At 41.7% G+C, this 13,822-nt stretch overlaps 1 pseudogene; it reads left to right on the top strand.

Annotated features, from left to right (window-relative positions):
- The first annotated feature begins 11,387 nt into the window (after nucleotides 1-11,387).
- LOC142443414 (huntingtin-interacting protein K-like) lies at nucleotides 11,388-11,928 on the top strand (annotated as a pseudogene).
- The last annotated feature ends 1,894 nt before the right edge of the window (nucleotides 11,929-13,822 follow it).

Here is a 13,822-nt window from a genome sequence, read left to right as displayed (position 1 = left end):
TTTGTTGTTTTGTCTCTGCATGTCTGTCTAGATAAGATAGGCAGGATAAATCCAGAGGAGAAGATGGGACCAATGGTTCCAGGGGACATGGGAGAGGGGGAGGCAGGGGAAAGGAGTGGGTGTTAAAGGGAACAAGTTATCCAAAATCAATGGCGAGGGTGTAAGAGTCGTGATAGAGCGTGATCAAGGGCAATGTAATTGAGAGGAATTACTGAAACCCAAATGAAGGCCGAACATGATAGTGGGGCAAGAGGAAAGTAAAAGGAAATAGAGGAAAGAACTAGGAGGCAAAGGATATTTATAGAGGTCTAAATACAGACATGTACATATGTAAATATATATATATGTGACAATGGGAAATCTATGTACATATATTTACAGGTTTAATATTAAGGTGTCAGATGGACATTGGGCCTCTACCTCAAGCACTCCCTCAACACAAGTACAGTTTGTTCTATTAACCTAGCATTCCATCATGATGCTCACCTTCCTGAAACGATAGCCGAAGACAAAGCAGGTGCACAGCAAATGTGAAAAAATGCTGATGGTGCCCAGCTATCAAAAGATATAGTGTCTGGGGTCTCAAAGGTTTGAAGATAAATAAGCAGCCATCTAGCTGAGAAGCAACAAAGTATACATGGAAGAAGCACACCAGCCTGTGTGATTGTGAAGTGTTGATAGGGTCAGATATCAAAGACCCAGAACAAAAAATATGAATGAGGAGGAGTGCAGAGTGGAGTCCCAATGCCCATCTGTAGGCAATCGGACATCCCCTTACAGCAAGGTCGCGGAGATGACCAGGCAGTCCGGATGTAGTATGGCACCGGATGAAACATATAACTTTCTAGTTCTTGAATGCCTCCTTCCCGTCCCACCCTACCCCTATCATGACCCCAGTTCTACCTTACAAATCTGGCTAGACCAGAGCATGTACACGGGTACAGATAAGAGCTGCAAACAGGGAGTCCAGGACAGATAAAGCCCAGGACCAATATTGAGAGGAGCCATACCAGAAGGGTAAGGGGAGGGGGAACTGATCACAATGATCTACATGTAACCCCCTCCCAGGGGGCTGGACAACAGAAAAGTGGATGAAGGGTGACATTGGTCAGTGTAAGACATGAATAATCTATAAATTATAAATCTAAATTATCAAGAGTTCATGGGGGAGGGAGGGGACAAAATGAGAAGCTGATACCAAGGGTTTAAGTAGAAAAAATATTCTTAAAATGATGATGGCAACAAATGTGCTTGACAAAATGGATGGATTTATGGTTTGTGATAAGAGTTATACGAGCCCCCAAAAAAATGAATTTAAAAAAAGAAATAGATGTGATGTTAGGTGTCATTGAATCAATTCTGACTCATATCTATGTACAACAGAACAAAACATTGCCCCGTCCTGTGGCATTCTCACAATTGTTTCTGTGCCTGAGCACATTGCTGCTGTCACTGTCAGTCCATCACATCAATGCCCTTCCGCTTTCAGTCCTCTCGACCAAGCGTGATGTGCTTCTCCAAGAACTGGTCTCTCCCAACATGTCCAAAGTACAGGAGACAAAGTCGCATCCTTGCCTCAGCATTCTGCCTGCACTTCTTCCAAGGTAGATTTGTTTGTTCTTTTCGGAGTCGATGGAACTTTCATTATTCCTCGCCAGCACCATCATTCAAATGCACCGATTCTTCTTAGGTCGTTCTACTTCAATGTCCAACTTTCACATGCATATGAGATGATTGAAAATATGATGGCTTGGGTCAGGTATTCCTTAGTCCTCAAAGTGACACTCTTGTTCTTCAACACTAAAGAGGTCTTAGGCAGTATTTACCCAATGTAAAGCATTCTCTGCTGCTTCCATGAGCATTGATTGTGGATCCAAGCAAGACAAAGTCCTGTGTATGCTTCCTTTGGGTGCATCATTCAATATTCAGCCCATAGCTCACTGCTCGCAAGTCATTGCTGACTCATAGTGGCCCCCTGTGGGTTTCCAAGACTGACTGTTGACAAGAGTAGAAAGCCCAGTCCTCCCACATAGAATCTTTAAAGTCCAGCTCAAGGCTTGGTTTTGTTTTCTTTAGTTCTTTTGGTTAAAATTCTTCCTTTTTGTTTTTCTAACTCCAGTTCTTTGTACATTTCATCATATTTTTCTTTGTCTTCTTGAGCTGCCCTTTGATATTTTCTGTTCAGCTCTTTGACTGCATCATTTTGACTGCATCTTCTAAAAAAATCATTTTATTGTCATAATTAACATACAATTCAAAAGTTCACTCATGTTAAGAAGGGCTATGCAATCCTCACACGTGGCTTTAGAGCAGTTCCCTTCTTGTACTCGGCGTTTTAGTGATCTTTTGCTTCTTCACGTATGATGCTCTTGATGGCATCCCACGCCTCATCGGGTCTGCTCTCACTAGTGTTCAGTGGGTCATCTCTGTTGACGTGGACTTGTTTTCACTTTCTTCAGCTTCAAGCACTTGGTCGTCTGTTCCAAGTCAGCCCTGGTCTCCGTTTAGCAGCTAGTGCTGAGTTCTCCTTGATCTCTTCCCACAGATGGAGTTAATTTGACTTCTGGTATTCTTCTTTCTGGAAAAGTCCACGTGAATGGACTGTGTTGTTCAAAAAAGGGTTTTGTGATTAAGAAGCCATTGTGACTAAGTCATTGTGATTAAGTGCAAAATTCCATTATGCAATCTCCAGCATCATTTCTATCAACAAAGCCATATTTTGCAACTTTTGCTTCTTCCTCTTTGTTTTCAACTTTTGCATTCCAATCATTAATAATTATCACTGCATCTTATTTGCAGGTTTGGACAATTTCAGACTGAGACATTGGTTGAGTTCCTCAAGTTCTGCATCACTAGATGAGATCATAGTGTTAATATATCACTTACCACTAAATGTACTATGCTAAGGGACTTATTTTTCAATAATCTGAGAAGGATTCAAAATGAATTATATAATTTATATGGCTGTGTTATATACTTCTAGCAGGTAATTTGGAAGCACTTCTAAACAAAGGAAGGAAATGAAAACTAATGTCTATAATAGCCTTTATTGACTATATTTTTCTTTTTTACCCCACACTGCCCAAGTTAGATTTTGGGGTTTTGTGTTGTTGTTTCAGTAACTGATGAAATAGTCCATATGTCTGGAATGACCTAAATGCCCTCCAACCCATTTATCGCTGAATCTGGCCTTTGAATCATGTGGAGCTGCACTTGCCCTGCTTAATCATTTCCTGGAGTGGGACAGGATTGGCCCATGTTAGTTTGTTCATGCCACCAATGTATGTTGCCTTAAGGCAACATCTCTTCTCACAAGAGAGTTTGACGTAAGAGACAAAGGACCAAAAAACACCCCGCGAGCCTTCCCTAAAAACACTAATTGTAGGAATTCTGAAGTATCGCAGACATAGCTATTTATTAGAGAAGACACTTCCTTGCTTAGAGAGGAGGCCATTTATAATAGACCCTCCAGAGTACCATTTTGTAAACACGTAAGCAACATTTTTTTGTAGTTGAGGTCTTTGAGGAGACTAGCAGGAGAATGCGTGGGCTGGGGCCTATGGTGATTCTGGTCTTCCCTGGAGTCAGTCATGTGCTAGTAAAGGTTTCAACACCTGGTTCCCTACAAAGATGGAGAAAGGGAGGCCCTGGCTCACAGCACATGCCTACTTGCATGGTGTAAATACTGCCACCATTACCATGACCGTCATGACAGTGTAATGACAGGCAGAACTATAAAAAGATGCTTAAGTGCCACTGTTATAGAGTATTTCTACCATACATATATAATAGATGTACGTGATCTCAAGAACATAATAGTAAAATGAATTGATGAGTTTTGAGTACCTAGTATTAGCATAAGAAAGTTCATCATGTTATTAATTGCCTTTAAGTCAACTCTACTTCTGTTGACCCCATGCACGAAACACTCTGACATCCCCATGATCACTTGCTGATCAGGCCATTGTACTCCACAGAGCTTACATTGGCTGATGGTCTCATCAGCTCAGACTTTAGTCTGGAAGTTCCTCTGGCACCTTTTCAGCACCCAGGTGGTTACACTTGATGTACATGACACCACCAGAACCTCAAGTAACCCACTCCTCGTCAAATGGATTCCGATTCATTCATAGAGACCCAGTAGGAATGAGAAGAACTGCCCATAAGGTTTCCAAGACAATCTTTACAGTGGCAGGTAGATTGGAACCGCTGACCTTCCACTCTGCATCCCAATGCTTAATCCATCCCACTGTCCTTAAGCCTTACACCTCATGTAATCATAAACTTATACAATTTACTCTCAAATGGTGGTCATGTTTGTAAGTTTCTCATAAGTCAACGCAAGCAATTCCAACACAGCACTGCTTTTGGAATCGCTCTTGCCTGAATTAGACTTACTAAGAAGTCCAGGAATGTTGATCTTTCCAAGCTCTTGGTAATTCTTACTCCTAGATTGGTTTTCCTATTAAAATGAAAATTTAGCTCAAATTAAGTACACCTAGAATCAAGTTACAAGTGACCCAAGAACAACTTTTATTTTATAAACCATACTATAGTTATCTCCATAACCTTTAAGTAAATCATGATGTTTAAGAGACAGTACCCATCTAATTCTTTGTGTATAGTCTATTTTTAAGTCTCACAAGTAATATTGTTCATTGTTAGGTGCTATTGTGTCTGTTCTGAAGCAGCAACCCATGGACAGCAGAGCAAAACCTTGCCTGGCCCTGCGCCCTCCTCACAATACTTATGTTTGAGCCCTTGGTCACAACCACTTTGTCAAGCCATCTCTTTGAGCGTCTTCCTCAAGTAATACCTGTCTCATTTTCATAGAATTCTAGGAATTTTACAATCCCCTGCTGGGTTTCACAATTTTCCGGGACCAGTTTAAGTTACTGAAATTCCATTCTGAAGTTGGGCATGGACCAGAGCCCTAAAGGTAGACTGGTTATAGCTCTTTCGTTGGTATGTGCCTCATCATTAGTCTGATTTTTTTTTAATTCTTGGCCTTTCTCAAAAGTAGATGGTATGAAAAAACATTTTTTTAATTAAAAAAAAAGTAGATGATATTACCCTTAACTTTATCCATCAAGATTCTCTCTAAAGGACTAGAAAAGGAAATGAGTATAGTTGCTATCTGGGGTGCTTATATGTCTAAATGAATTTCATGGCACACAACCACAACTGATAAGTGTCATCTTGATATTCTATTCCAGTCACACATACACACCTCAGAGGTTATTATCAGATTTGCAGTTCAAATTTTTCTTCTTAATAATTAGAATGGTTCTTACAGCTTGGATGACTTTTATTGTTGTGTTCTATCTAGGCCATATATTTTTCAGCTTATGTGGGATTATTTAGGGCAGTGGTTCTCCTAATGCCGTGACCCTTTAATACAGTGCCTCATGTTGTGGTGACCCCCAATCATCAAATTATTTTTGTTGTTACTTCATAACTGTAATTTTGCTACTGTTATGAATTGGGCAGCCCCTGTGAAAGAGTCGTTTGACCCCCAAAGGGGTCGTGACCCACAGGTTAAGAACCACTGATTTAGGAGCTCTGGTGGAATTGGGATAAACCTTCAGCTGCCAATCTCAAGATTGGCAGTTCAAACCCAGCAGGACGGCAGGAGAAAAATGAGAGTATCTGATTCTATAAAGATTTACAGTCCTGAAAACCCCACATAGAGTCTGAGTTGTTTGGGTTATATGGTGTAATTTGCAAAAGCAGATAAAAGCTGACAGATATTAGGGCAGACAGTTTCTCAAAGTTATGAAGTGGCTCCTTTCAGCATATGCTTTTTGGATATTGTGAATACATATGCCAAAAGAAAAATATACATTATTAACATGACTCATGGTAGTTAATACATGTATATTATACCTCTATAAACCAGCTTGACTTTTTAGAACACCTGGTTAAGTCAAAAAGTATTGCTACTGAGGTTCCGGTTTATACATACACACACTTATTCCAAACAAAACATGTTTAAAGCATGTGTCTGTAGTCAATGGATAGCTGTAGGCATGTGCTTTCAGTAAACCAAAGCCAAGCGCACTGTCATCCCATCAGTTCAGACTCATCATCCGTACAGGTCAGGGTGGAACTACCCTGTGAGTTTCTGAGACTGTAACTCTTTCTGGGAGTAAGGAGCCTCATCTTTCTCCTGAGGAGTATCTAGTGATTTCTACCCGCTGGCCATGCGGTTAGCAGCTAAATGTATAATACACACTACACCACCAGGGCTCTCAATAATGCACTTGTCTTAATCTTATTCTAAAACCAAAAGCCCATTGCCATTGAATCAATTCCGACTCATAGGGACCCTAGGGGACAGAATAGTACTGCCCCTGTGGGTTTCTAAGGCTGTAACTCCCTGTGAGTTGCCAAGATTGTCATTCTGTACAGGAGTAGAAAGCCTCATCTTTCTCCCTCAGAGCAGCCAGTCACTTTGAACTGCTGACCTCTCAGTTCATAGTGAATATGTAACTACTACACCACCAGGGCTCCTCATCTGGAGGCTGCTCATTAATCTCACCAGGTGTGTCACCTTTGTACCAGGGGGAAGAAAACAATTTTGAGATCAGGACTAACATCAAATTTTTAACAAAACTCTCAAGTGCACATTTCCCAACTCATTGAAGCTTCACAACAAGGTCACAGGAATGTTCCCCTCTAAAAAGAATAGTTTTCAGAGGGTCAAACATTTGAAGGAAAACTTCAAAGATGAGCCAAGAAAAGACTGTCGACCTCATTGAGTGAACTAACTGTGTCAGAAGAAACTGGTAGAAGACAGCTGTGGGATTACTATTGATCCCATAGCTACTAAAGTGGGGGTTGGGCATGATTGAGCATTTTAAGGTCTAAGTGAATATTGTACTTAGCTTCTGCCAGCTTTCAGCTAGATGGATGCCAAAAGCATTTTTTGAAGATCAGGTAGCTCACGGAGCTGATCAGGTTATTTATGCAAGATCAGGGTGCCTTTGTTGATTGAACGATAACTAGGAATGAGTCTTGGATTTACCAAGATGAGCCAGAGACTGAGGGTCTGTCAAAACAATGGCTCCCAAGGGGATCTTCTGGGCCAGTTAGATTCAAGGCAGAGAAACCCGCTCGAAATGTTATGGTGACTGTTTTTTGGAATTTGAAAGGGGACTGTCTTGTTAGATTTCCTCAAAGGACACATCCTGACATTATGAAGAAGTTTTAGGAAGGTAGAGCACGACATTGATGAGGGAACGTCTGGGAAAGTTGCACTGAGGTTTGTTTGTTTCCTCATCATGACCATGCACCTGCTCCTTCTTCAAGGGCAGCAAGTAGTGTGCTATGGGACTGTCGTTAAGAACCATCTTGCTCCTTTGGACATCTTCTGGTTCCCAAGACTCAAAGAACATTGAAAAAGAGCTCAATGTTCATCACCCAAGGAAGTTCAAACTGTCCTTTAGCTGTGGTGTCAGTTGAATGGTGCACAGTTCTTTGGGGGAAATGTTGAGTGATACAAACACCACCTTCTGAGGTGCGTAGATCTAGATGGAGAAGTTGTTAAACAACAGCTTCACATTTTTGCTAATTTTGTCCAATAAAGGTTTCTGTGGGTCTTTCACTTTTTTTATTTTCGGGGGGTTACTGACCCTCATATTTGTGATAGATAATGGTCAGGTCTTTGAGGTTCTCATTAGTGAATCTCAGGGGTATTGGTTTCTATTAACAGAGTTGACAGACTACAACCCAGTCCGAGGGCCAAAGTCAAGCCTTGTTTTCCTAATGATCATCAAGCTAAGTTGTTTTGTTTTTTAGTATTTCAAAATTGTTGTAAATAAACAAAAAGGAAGATACAGTAGAGATTGTATGTGACCTGACATGAAAAACCTAAAATGTTGACTGTCTGGCCCTGAACAGAAAAGGGTTGCCAGCCCAGGAGAGGTCAGAACTGACGACCTGTTAGAGTACCTAGAAGCTGCGATGACTTTTTCGTTTTCTCCTAACTGTATTGTATTTTTAATTTATATTACTTACCAGCCTAGGCAGGCTATGAAATGTTGATGCTAATTGAGATTTCCAGTTTCTTTTGGAAACTGGGTAATTCTGTAGCTTTTAAACTCCCATAGCACAAGGCAGAAACTCAGCTTCAGGTAAGTAAAAACCCAAACTCACTGCCACCCAGTCAGTTTTGACTAACAGCGATCCTACAGGCCAGAGTAGAACTGCCCCCGTGAGTTTCCGAGACTGTCGCTCTCTTTACAAGAGTAGGAAGCCTCATCTTGCTCGATGAAGATAAGTAGGACTGGTGAAACAGGACTACTTGTATAAGGCCAGGAGTGGATTAGTTAGGGGAATACCAATATACAGCTATTCCGTTTAAGTCACAGTTTTCTTTCTGGCTTAAGATCAGTAACACATCATTGACAAATCACTTAGTTTTCAGGATGCTTTTCAATTCTATCACTTTGACTATTGACCAGTCTTCTCATTATATAGCATATCTACCAGAATTCTGCCCTAACATTAACCAGGAACCATAGATTGGTTAGTCAGTCTTCTTCCAGCAATCTCAAAAATAGCCTGTCTAAAACAGATGGTGGTGATGATTGAACAACTCTTCTTGATCTGATTAAACTATTGAATTGTATGAGATGTGAATTATATGCCAATAAAAATGTTGGGAGAAAAAATAGCCTCGTTGATCCATTAACACATAGCATCAAAGTTATAGAAGGGCTTTGGGGCAGGCGGAGTAGAATTTAATGTATCCACTGCCATGCCATCGCTAAAGGAATGCAATTCTCAGTAGGTAATTGCTTTCTCTTAGAGTAAATGCTTAGGTTCAAAAGAATGCCCCTGAGACTGTACAAGTTGTAGCTGCCCTTTGGGTCTTCATGTTAGTTGCAGCTCACTGAGACCTTAAGCTGAAAGTCCCACCACTTATCATTGTATGTCATTAAAGGTTATCATTGTAGTAAAGTACTCATCATATATTGATAGGTTGGAGAAAGAAATATCTTGATGGTCATAGGAGTCCTTAGTTTATGATTAGAAGTGTCAAAACGACTTGCCTGAGGTGACACATATTGAGTGACAGATAAACCTGATAAATGAGTCAGCTGGCAAGATATCATACCTCTCTCTGGTAAGCATCATAAAGGATTCCAAGGACGAAATTATTCCTGTCCTGGGAAAGTCCCTCTTAAGAAAGGAGGAATGGCATGCAAAGTGGCAGTGGAAAGTTGAATAATTTTTGTGTGTGCCATATGTAATAACTCAGTAAAGGATGTCCCCTTACATATATGAAAGTATATGTGTGTGTTAATGGTTGCTATCAAGTTGAGGAAACTAATTGATGGCAGCTCCATACACGTCACAGTAGGCGTGTGTTACACAGAATTTTCAGTGGCTAATTTTTTTTTAAGTAAATCACTAGGACTTCCAAGATAATTTTGAGTGCATTCAAACCTCCAAAATTTGATTTGCAGATGAGCACATTAACCATTTGTTCCTACCCTAATGAGGCCATGGTGGAAACTGAAGGCATGGAAGCAATGCAGTAGGAATAGGTGCTGTTGAAGATTGAGTCACTTCTTGTGATAGGTAGGTTTATTGTGCCAACCTGGCCAATAGGAACATGTAGGATTAATCAGGTGGCAGTTTGATCGGAGGGCAAAGAGATAAATGTCTCGTCATGGCCTGCCCCTCTCTCTCTTACTCTCTTGTGATCAGACCCACATGGGGCTGCTTTAGTTAGTTCTCTGCCTCAACTTGTGAGTTACACTACATGTGGGACAGCCAACCTGTGGATCATGTTGCTAGAGCTTGAGGTTCCTTCGAGACCTGCTTCACCATGCTGCTGGTATGTACATCACTTGAACTTCAGACTCTTGGCTCCTGTCATCTTGCATTGCTTGAGTTTGATACACTATCTAGGCCTGCTTCTAGGCCTGCTTCGCAAAGTTCCTGAGCTGCTGACTGTTGGTGATCTGCCCTGTGGGTGGACTTTACCTGCATTGCTCAAAGGAAGACTCAGCTACCTGCTTCCTTGACCTTGGACCCAGCAGCCCTCATGAGTTGAAGGACTTCCAGTATATTAACTGTTCCACGAAGTGGGTTGAACTGAACCCTAATTATCTAATTATCTGTTATCGTGCTGTATACGTTTCCTGGTTTTGTTTCTCTAGAGAACCCTGCCTAACACAACCATAGAATGGCAAAAGAATCAATAAATCTGTCTTGGAAGAAATACAACCAGAAGGCTCCTAGCAAGGATGACATGACTTTGTCTCAGTTCTTTGGACACATTGTAAGGAGAGAACAGTCCTTGGAGAAAGACATCATGCTTGAGATGTATCCCAGCTTACGTAGCAGTGACTTCTGTTGCACACGTAAGCCTCTCTCAGCCCTGTCCCAGGAGACAGTCTCGGTTGACTAGTCCTTGCTCCACAGTAACCTTGAATGACCGTGATCAGAAACGCCGATGTGTCAGAGGAGAATGCAATAGGACTCGGTGGAGCGTGTTACTCCATCCCTGGGGAAAGAGAACGTAGAAAATAACACCGCAGCCCACACCAAGAGGTTTGACAAGAAGCACAACCCCGCTTGGCATCATGGACAGAAACTTTGGTAGTTGTGTGACACATGAGTTTAAGCACTTAACTATTTCTACCAGGGCCAACTGGCTATCCTTCCATGCAAATCTGCTTACAGCATGGGTTGTGCCCACACACCCAGTGACCCATCCAAAATCAACAACTGCTGCCTCAATTCCAAACAGCAGAGACTAGACTCTTCAGCCTTGCTAATTCCTCCATGCTTGAAACTTGGATGTGTTGTTTGGTACAAGGCTTTCTCTGAACTTATTTGTTGTGGTTATAAAACAATTAGCAAAATGGCAGCGGGGGGGGTGGCTTTTAATTTTTAAAAAGGACATCGTGCTTGGTAAAGTAGAGGAAGGCCCTTGACAAAATGGATAGGCACAATGGCTGCAACAATGGGCTTAGACATAAGAACATTGGTGGGGGTGGCGCAGGAGTGGGCAGTGTTTTGTTCTGTTGTACACAGGGTCACTAAGAGTCAGAAATGACTCACGGACACCTAACACCACCAACAACAAAACTGTTCATTGGAAAAGTATGCAATAAACTCTAGGCATTTTCCCTCAAGTTTCTGAACAGGCAACAGTATGAAATAGTGGATTTGACTTTAGGAACGTATCTTACCATTTCTAAGCCGTTGTTTCCTCTCTCTTCAATGCAGATGTTGAGATTAAAGAATTAAGTGATCTGATAACAGCACAACAATGAATACCGTGCTCTAGCACAGAATTATGTATTCAATTTGTGGTGGTTATTGAATTGGCCTGATTCATGCAACCTTTGGTCGGCTCTGGGATCACTATGGCTACTGAGGGGGATGTGGAACTGGAGTTGGAGACTGAGACCAGTGGTCCGAAGCGGCCTCCAGCAAAGCCTCAGAAGCATGACAGTGGTGCAGCAGACCTGGAGCAAGTCACTACTATGTGGAGGAGAAGGAGATCCAGAGTTCCAGCCTGGAGACAGCCAGGTCCGTGATTGGAGACAGACCATCCCCGGAACAGAAAGCCAAAAAGGAGCGGGAGAAGGAACTAGCAGAAGGCACCATCAAGAAAGAACATCTGCCCGCTCAGGAGGGAGGGGGACAAAATGAGGAGCTGATGCCAAGGGAGAGCAAATAAATGTTATGAGAATGTACAAATGTGCTTGACACAATGGATGGATGGATGGATGGATGGATTGTGGTAAGAGTTTTATGAGCCCCCAATAAAATGATTTTTTTAAAAAGAAAGAAAGATGCTCTGGAGCTGATAATGGCCAACATGGAGATCTCCAGAGCAGCCGGCGGAGCTTGCAGGAGCGCATGGGCAATGTGCTGGAGGCTCTTACTGCACTAACCAACTGATTCAAGGATGTCACTGGCTTAATTGAGTGCAATAAAGAAGCTTTTGTTTTATTGTCTGGGAAAATATATATATTGCCTGGTCCTGAGTCATCTCCATGATCTTTGATAGGTTTGAGTCATGGCTGTCAATCCATTCTGTCATTCTATTTCCCCGAGGGTTTCCTTCATTTCTACTGACTCTGCTCTCCCAACCATGAGGTTCAATGTAAGACAATGAAAGATAAGCCTTTACACAGATCTACATGTGACCACCTCCCCAGAGGACGAATAACAGAAAAGTGGGTGAAGGGAGATGTGGAGAGGGCAAGATATGACAAAATAATAATTTATAAATTATCAAGGATTCATGAAGGAGAGGGAGTGGGGAAGGAGTGGAAAAATGAGGACCTGATGCCAGGGGCTTAAGTGGAGAGCAGATGTTTTGAGGGCAATGAATGTACAAATGTGCTTTACACAATTGATGTATGTATGGATTGTGATAAGAGTTGTATCAGCCCCTAATAAAATGATTATAAAATAAAATGGAATTTAAAAAAAGAAAGAAAGATAAGCCTTGCCATCTGGCTTCTTAGAAGCATCCCAGTTGTATTTATTGTATGTAATCAGTAGAAAGTAGCTACGTCATTCCAAGCATATAGGAAGTTCCTGCAAGAGAAACTAATCCTCCTTAATGCAAAAATAGTGATAAAGGTCATTGTCACGAGGTTATCTCCCTCCAAGGGATCCTCCACTAGGCCCACCAGTCCTCACCTCCATCTTGAAGCCCTTGCTATTGCTGCTGCTGGGGACTCTGACTTTCCCTCGCCCTTGCCCTCTTTTCACCACCATCACCTCTCAACCAGCTTCTGTACTAAGGGCATCCCCACTCCTTCCAGAGTGAGAGATGATCCGGTACTGGAATCCCAAATTAGAATTTGGGGAACATTTTTCTTTTTTAATAGAAAAATATTGTGGTACATGGTGGTTACGGACTTTAACAGAATTACTTATGGGCGAATGGGCTTCCTCGGCCGAATCTGGAAATCTACAACATTATTCTAAAATTGTCTCTAGTGGGGACTCTAGTGGAAATATGTCCCAAGTTCCGAACAACTGACTTCGAAATAAACTATTGGAATGCAACTTGTTTGGCCAACAGTCATGTCATTGTTAGTCAAAACAGAAATGACACATATTCTGCCATGATTGACGTTTACTACGTATGTATTTCTTCGGTGTCCTTGAGAACACAGAGTATCTGGAATTATTTTAAATCACAGCCACATATGGGTCTAACGATATCCGTGCTACTAAATCCAGCAGCCCAGATGTGCTGTGCAGGTGTCCTTCAGGCATTTTTAGATCGGAATCTTTGTAAGGAAGGCAGAAAGCGCTTCCTGCTTTTGCAGCCCCCCTGGTGGTTCTTCACTTGCTGCGCTGAAGAAAGGTCCTCCCTCCTCCTCCTGTCCTCGAAAAACTTCTCTGTCCTTGTATGGAAACTATTCCACAACAGCTCTGGGGACTGAAGTGAACCAGTTGGACCCTTATTAGGATCTAGGCTTATAAGTCAAACAGCTCAAGGGCTAAGATTAAGCGTCTCCTGTAGAATCCTGGAGATGCTATATGGAGCAACGCTATTGAACTAGGGAACACGTCCTTCAAAAACACTGCAAATGAGCTGTATGAGGCTGGTGTCCTCACAAAAATCAGCTGCCTGTTTGAAATTCATTCTTAGTTCTAAGAAAGCAGTTTTATAATGTTCTTTCATGCTGTCTACCACAAAAAGCATCAGATCTGTCCTAGCTGTCTTTTGCTTTCCTTTTAAAAAATACAATCATTTTCTTGTTAGCCTTTTTAAAAGAGGGAGTTAAAAAAGCAGAACTAGGCACAATCATTCTTTTTTTTTTCTTTCTAC

This window comes from Tenrec ecaudatus, chromosome 3 (genome assembly GCF_050624435.1).
Source record: "Tenrec ecaudatus isolate mTenEca1 chromosome 3, mTenEca1.hap1, whole genome shotgun sequence".
NCBI lineage: Eukaryota > Metazoa > Chordata > Mammalia > Afrosoricida > Tenrecidae > Tenrec > Tenrec ecaudatus.
This window is presented reverse-complemented; position numbering and strand designations above follow the sequence as displayed.